Below are 6,948 nucleotides of genomic sequence, written 5' to 3' on the forward strand. Positions count from 1 at the left end.
AAACAAAACCACAATGAATAACACACAACCCGCAAAATTTCACACAACTTTTACATATATTTACTCATAAAATTACTTTTCTATTAGGTTTAACATGATAGTATTTTTCTTGTTAAAATGTTCCTCCTAGTAGAAGAATTTGATTGGTTTTTTCCCTGTGCGCTGCACGACGAAGTTTACTACTGTATTTGATACATCAATAAATACTTTGATTATTAACAATTTAAGATACTAAAAATAAAAGAACAATCATAATAAAGATATAGATATTCAAAAAAACATAAATTCAGACACCAATCATAATAACTTTAAATGTAAAAAAATATATACTATATATGTATTAATATTTTCTATCCCTCAAATCAGATATATATATATATATATATATTAATGTTTTTCAAAATTAAATTACTTAAATGATTAGAGCAAATATTTTAAAATTCTAATGTTTTAATCTCAGCACGACATATTTTCACCATCTAATTGTATAATTTAATATATTTTTACATTTTAAATAGTTTTTCTAATTATGAAAAAAAAGTGCTAACGTTATATAAAAATTAATTTATAATAATTTTATATATTTTATTTAATATGTTCCTTCACGTAGAAGTGGTTTATTTCCTAATTTAAACCTAAGTAAATATAATATATGCTCACATATAAACCCTATATGTAATATTTTAAAAATAATAAAAAATACTTAAATCATAGAAGTGCTTTATTTTCCCATACTCGTGTAATCAATAATGAAATGGATTGGTATACAACTTGCTCCTCTCTTAGTGATCAGGTTGATTGTAAGTAACTTATGGAGTACACTAAGCATGTAGACAAATACAAAGTTTTGTTCATTTATGGACTCCAAAAAAATCTATCATATAATATTCTGGACCTTCAATTGAGAAGCTATTTTCGCTAAAGAAAAGGAATTTAAGTTTCATCAGTTGTCTGTTATGAATTTTTGTGGAAAAAAGCAAATAAGAAAAAACATTAACAATTTGGGAAAATGAATTTTCTAAATAGAAACATCAATCAAAACACAATTCACTACACAATTATTTTACAAAAATCTGACTAAATGATCTAATTTATTCTTGGAATCAGTACAAATACAATTGAAATCCAGCTCCAACTTCAGCTTCTGCCATCCAACAAAGACTCCTTTACTGCAATGTTAAACCATGTGCACAACATAAATAGTTCCCTGAAATTATACATCAAATCCATTGTCATTTTCAAGTGCCAAATGTAATCAAACCAGTCAATGAAAGTGGTAGCCAACATATAAGCCATCCTACCACCGTATAACAATTCATGAAGTAAATGAGTTACCATAAGAAATAATGCTTAAAAGAAACAATATGAACTTAAAACTTATTTGAAACTAATTTGGCTGCCCCTTAAGTAAATACGTTACTTAAAGCCCACATTAAACACCCCAGAAAACCAAATGTTCTCAAGTCAGTTAAGCATTCCATAGTGAACTCAGAAAAATGTATATTGTGTCAAAACCCATTTTTGAAAGTGACATAAAGTATGTGAAATGTACTATTACAAATTAATATCATGAAAGAATCACTTGCTCCTGCGAATCTAGCACGTTCAATAAGATCAAAACATGAACCTAGCTGATTTAAGAATTTGAGCAAGATATAACCAATATCAACAAACAGTTACTGGTTGTATTGTATATACAGAGAACCCTAAAGACTTTACATATTTAAAAACCAAAACCATAATAGACTATTAAAAAACTACAAATAAATGGAATTGGAGACTGTGTAATCGATGGCAGCCAAGATGGTATACATGTTAAGATTCACAGACAAACAAATTCAGTTAGAAAATCAAAAACCAAACCACAACAGAAAGAGGGTAAACAAAAAGGGACACCATTCAAGGATCTATATAGTATGGATTCACATATAATTGCAGCCAGGAGAGTGTACAGGTTAATATTACAAAAATGCAGAAATAGCATATAGTAAAAACACCATTCTACCTTTATTCTTTGAACTTTTCTAGACTCTGAACAAAGAAACATCGAGTACTCCCAATCATCACGGAAATCAGAGAGGCGTAACTGCCATAACAGGGAAAAAATAGTTATAAACAAAGGGCCATGTGAAGGGGGGGGACAGGAAGCATTTACTAAAAGATTGACAAATAGAAAGCATTTACTAAATGAGAGTATGTGGGAAAAAAAAAAGGAGAAATGAGTGGCAGAATAGAAAACTACCTCTTGAAGTCTTCCACAAAAAGCATAATAGTGAAGATGATTAGGAAGTGGGGTTCTTGGTGGCATAGACAACTATATACCTGTATGAAGGGACAATATGAGTTTGGGGAGACAATAAACGAAAACACTGAAAACATGTATACTCATTTTAGAGACAATAAATTCTGTTAGAACTTGGATCCTAAGGAAAATACTTCAACTTCAAAAAATTATTTTGCTTTCCAAAAATTACAAAACAAAATGAAAATGTAGCCAATTTCAACTACCATCAAGTTATACATGAGCGAAAATTGTAGGAGAAGAAGATTTTGAGTACTGATGCCACAAAAAAAGGCTCAAAACCCCATTGGAAGATTTCAGAAGCAAGATCTCCAATCTGTGAGCCTCATGAAATCCCTAAACCTAAAACAACACCTGAAACATAATTTTAAGTGTGTGGCATCAATAATTGAAAATAGATAGTCAAAGAAAAATTCCAACACACTTTTTTCTTCGTCTGAAGACTATGAGAATGAGTACATCATAGGTTAGTTACACTTCCAACCTCATGTAATAAAAATTAATGATAATTAAAAATGCCTTCAAGAAATATGGAACTAAAATGTCCTAGGATAGCCATGATCAAATTTCAAAATCATAGGGAGCCCAGTCAAGCTACTTGACTTGTAAAAAAAAATTGCAGAACCCAGCGCAAAAGCTGAACAGTACAATAAGAGTAGCAAGTAGCAACATGTAACATAAACAATCATTTCAGTAACGAAAAACAGAAGAACCAGCAATTGAATTCATTATACTCACAAACCTCATGATGAAAACTCCGGCAAATTCTCTCCGCCTAGTGTGACTTAAGCATTCAGACTTAAGTAATCATTATGCTTCTTACCAAGTCAAATTACAAAGGCATAATAAAACAATTTCACACTTCAGCTGCAAAACCTCTTTTTTCACCATTGCTTCCAGCTTATCCCAATCTTTTGTACTTGACCTTGATGATCGGTAAGCTGGCCAGGGTAAGTAGATCATTCAAAAAGAACTGCATAAATATACATTGGGAGTAAGATTACCACCAAAATAATAATAAGAACATGAAGGTAAAAGTAGACATGGACATCCTCATAGACATTGCTTGAAGTAGATTTTTCGGTATATTATTTAGATATTGAGTCTTCACAATGTAGATTGACAATGGAAGTCTTCTCCAACAGCCAAATTTCTTTGATGCTGAACAAAAGATAAAGATAAAAGAGGCAAAATGAGTGCAACTTATACTATCATTCAGTGAAAATTTAAAAACTACCATTTTGGACCTGCATAAAACGGATATATGCTTATAAAGATTGGTGAAGAGTAAGACTATTAAGTTTAGTTAGAAAAACATTTTATTGTAATAGGTACAATTCTAATCAAAAGTCCAAACACAAAAGATCTCATGACAACAGCGAGGACAAAAATGCATTTGAGTATAAAGAGGAAGTTTAACCATCATAATCATTTTCAAACAAATAGAGATTTTGCAGTCAAGAAATTATGTATAGAAGACTTAGCTCAAATGGTCATTGACTGCCTGATCAGGAGTGTATACATGTATACATTTTTTCCCAAATAGATGGGGACATGGTACAATGAAGATTTCTTGTATTGTTCCAACAATTTTAGAAATCTTTGAGAGCATGCTGTGTGAAGGAACCTCATAGCCCAGCCAAGTATCACATTCACAACCTGGATACAACAGAACCAATAATGGTAAGCATGGAAGATTCTAACATGTTGAAATAGATATAACTTGAAAGTGTGTTTAGAAACTCTGCCATATAGAAACACATAAGTAAATGCCTTACATAGCGGCCCAATCGCAACAAAATCATAATAAGAATAGAGAGGGTTATATGAAATCTGGACATACCTTTGTAATAAGAAATCAGATGCAGAATCAACACTCGTAGAGTTATCAAACTGACTTTCCCTGTATTAGGTTCTTGAAGAAATCTGTCTGAAATGCATGAAACCAACCATTAGAATAAGGAGGTTGAAACAGCGGCGTCAAGGTTGAAATTGAGGAAGAAGAAAGCTTTGGTTAGAGCTGGGAGCGGATGAGGAGGACGGAGGAATCAAGGGTTTAGGCGTGAGAGAGTGGAGGGTGGCGGCGGCGGCGCTTGCCTGCTGTGATGTGTTAACTCTGTTTATTTGGGGCGGTCTCTAATTCGTAAGTCGTAACTCGTAACATATAGCATTGTTGCTTTTTAAATGGGAGACTAACATTTTTGGTGTTTTCTTCCTTAGCCCAAGAAAATTTACATTCTCTTCTTTGCCACTATTGGTCAGTATAGGAGGTGAGTGGGAATGAACACAACTAATTGGACAATACCGGTGGCAGTGGTGGACGGTTGTATGGGAACTGAAGAGAGAAGCATTGGAGATAGAGAGATTCATAAATCAAATTGGCTTCAGTTTGAATGGGCTTCGATTAAGGTTAAAAATCATGGAATATAAGCATCATTTATTTCACATGGTGTTTATCGTTCCTACTTCCTATGCAATCTGAAGGGAGAGGAGTATGGATTGGATTCAATGAGGGGAGATAGTGAGAGAGAAAATAAAAGGAGTTGTTATTTTTTAAAACAGAAAAGAAAAGTTATTTTGTTTTGAAAATAAAAACAGAGTAATTATTTTTTGAAACTAAAAATAGAGTAATTATTGATTTCAAATAATGTTGCATGTGGTTGGTATTTAAAAACAGATACCGTATTAATGATTTCAAATAAATAAATAAATAAAGATTTTAAATAATAATTTATATTTAGTTAATATCTATTATGTTTTTATTTGAAAAAAGTTATAATAAAATATGAGATATTGTAAAAATGTATAAATATTGTAAAAATTTATAAGTGTATGCAATCAATTGGTATTCATAATTGAGGGAAATTTTCAAAAAAAGGAATTGCAATCGGTTGGTATCCATAAGAATTGATTGATAAAAATAATTTAAAAATTGTGGAATATGCCTCATGTACCGTTCCTATCTGAATGGAGATGAGTAGGAATTTAATGAGGGGATATAGAAGGAGAGAGAGTTGGTGGGAGAAAGAAGAAGGGGAAAGAAATCAGAGGACGGAGAGAGAGAAAAAAGAGGAATGAGAGTTAATTGCACGTATATAGATATATATTGGAAAGAGAAAAGAAATGGAAGGAGAGTTAATTGCACATAGAAAACATATAGTATTAAACACTCAGAATAAATAGTTGAGAAGACCGAGTAAATGAGGGAGAGAAAAAAGGATGGAGATAGTGAGGGAAGAGAGATAAAATGGAGAAATCCATTCAAAGGAGGCTAAGTAATTTAAAAAATTTCGAATATTAATGAAAAATGGTCTAGATACATAATATGTTTTTCAACAACATGAGAAAAGGGAGTAAAAAGAGAGATAAAATGAATGGAAATTAGTGATAATTGTATATTGAAATTTGTCCATCATTAAACACTTATAATAATGTTGTGCTTTGGTCGGGGTAATGAGTTAGGATCAAATTAATGCAGATGGTGGGATATGATGGAGAATGAAGGATGGAAGAATAAAAATGAATATAATAATCCTCAAGGGACACGTGTCGAGTTGTGGTGCGAAGGGGAGGGAATAAAATATTGTAAAATATTCTGGAGCTGAGGTTTTTGATAATGGCATGCTTAGAATGTTACTGCTTTAATATATATATTGATTTTGGAAATCAAAAATGAATTTCACGTGAATAATGGAGGTAGAAATTAGGTAGTTGATTTTCTAATTGGGTGAGAAGTTATTTACAAAGTGGGTTATAAGTTATTTTTCTAGTAGCATTATGGTCCAAAAAGTTAACCGCTGCTTAATAGAAGGACACGTGGCATAAAAGCTCCTAAAATCACTCTCGTAGCAGAATTCTTGTAGTGATGCTACGTGGAAGGTTTTTTCTTGGAGTGATTTTGCTTTATAATATATATAGATTATTAGGTTTGGAGTATTGAACAAGTATACATATGGGCCTGACCCATGGACTCCTAACTCTGATGGGTATCCAAATATTCATAACACTCCCCCTTGGATGACCATCTCTTAAGAATGTGCCTCATTGAAACCTTACTATGAAAAACCCAGTGTGGGATAAAAACCTAGTGAAGGAAAAAGAGTACATCATTCTATAGTTCGTATGTATGCATTTTTTGGCAGTTTTAAACCGCCCCAAATATAGGTGTTTGCCGCTGTTGAGTGGTTCACCAATTATTTTTGCATAAAGTCCTCCCGAGTACATGTATAAAAAAAATATAGTAAAAATAAGAGTTCTCTAAAGGACTCTAACAATGTGTTTGTTTGAGGTGAGATTGAAGAGAGATAGAAAAGAGGGAGATAGGGAAGAGGTAGACCAACCACCTTTGTTTCGTACAAGAATATTGCAAACAAGAGAGAGAGAGAGAGAGGGTGTATTTTTCCCCCTTTTCTGGTTTTCGCATTTTGCGAAGAGATAGTGTATGCTTGTTTTTGTTTTTTTCCCTATTCTTTGCGGTTAGTTAGTGGCAGTTTAAAACCTCCACTACTTGCATCTAAGTTCTGACCCACTAAATTACATTTTTCATTTAAAAAATGTTTTTTAATCAAAAATTACTTTTCCTCTTTCTTCCACATTATTTATTATCTTCTCTCACTTTTATCTCTATCACATCAAACAATCTTTAA

At 32.1% G+C, this 6,948-nt stretch overlaps 1 long non-coding RNA gene across 1 annotated transcript; it reads right to left on the bottom strand.

Moving 5' to 3' along the window:
• Positions 1-1,000: 1,000 nt before the first annotated feature.
• Positions 1,001-4,802, bottom strand: LOC130745977 (uncharacterized). The gene is made up of 5 exons (XR_009021968.1): positions 4,146-4,802; positions 3,045-3,961; positions 2,243-2,322; positions 2,006-2,086; positions 1,001-1,207 (listed from the first exon to the last, which is right to left on the bottom strand). It is a non-coding gene; the product is annotated as an uncharacterized LOC130745977 (long non-coding RNA).
• Positions 4,803-6,948: the final 2,146 nt, after the last annotated feature.

This window comes from Lotus japonicus, chromosome 3, assembly GCF_012489685.1.
Source record: "Lotus japonicus ecotype B-129 chromosome 3, LjGifu_v1.2".
Classification (NCBI taxonomy): domain Eukaryota; kingdom Viridiplantae; phylum Streptophyta; class Magnoliopsida; order Fabales; family Fabaceae; genus Lotus; species Lotus japonicus.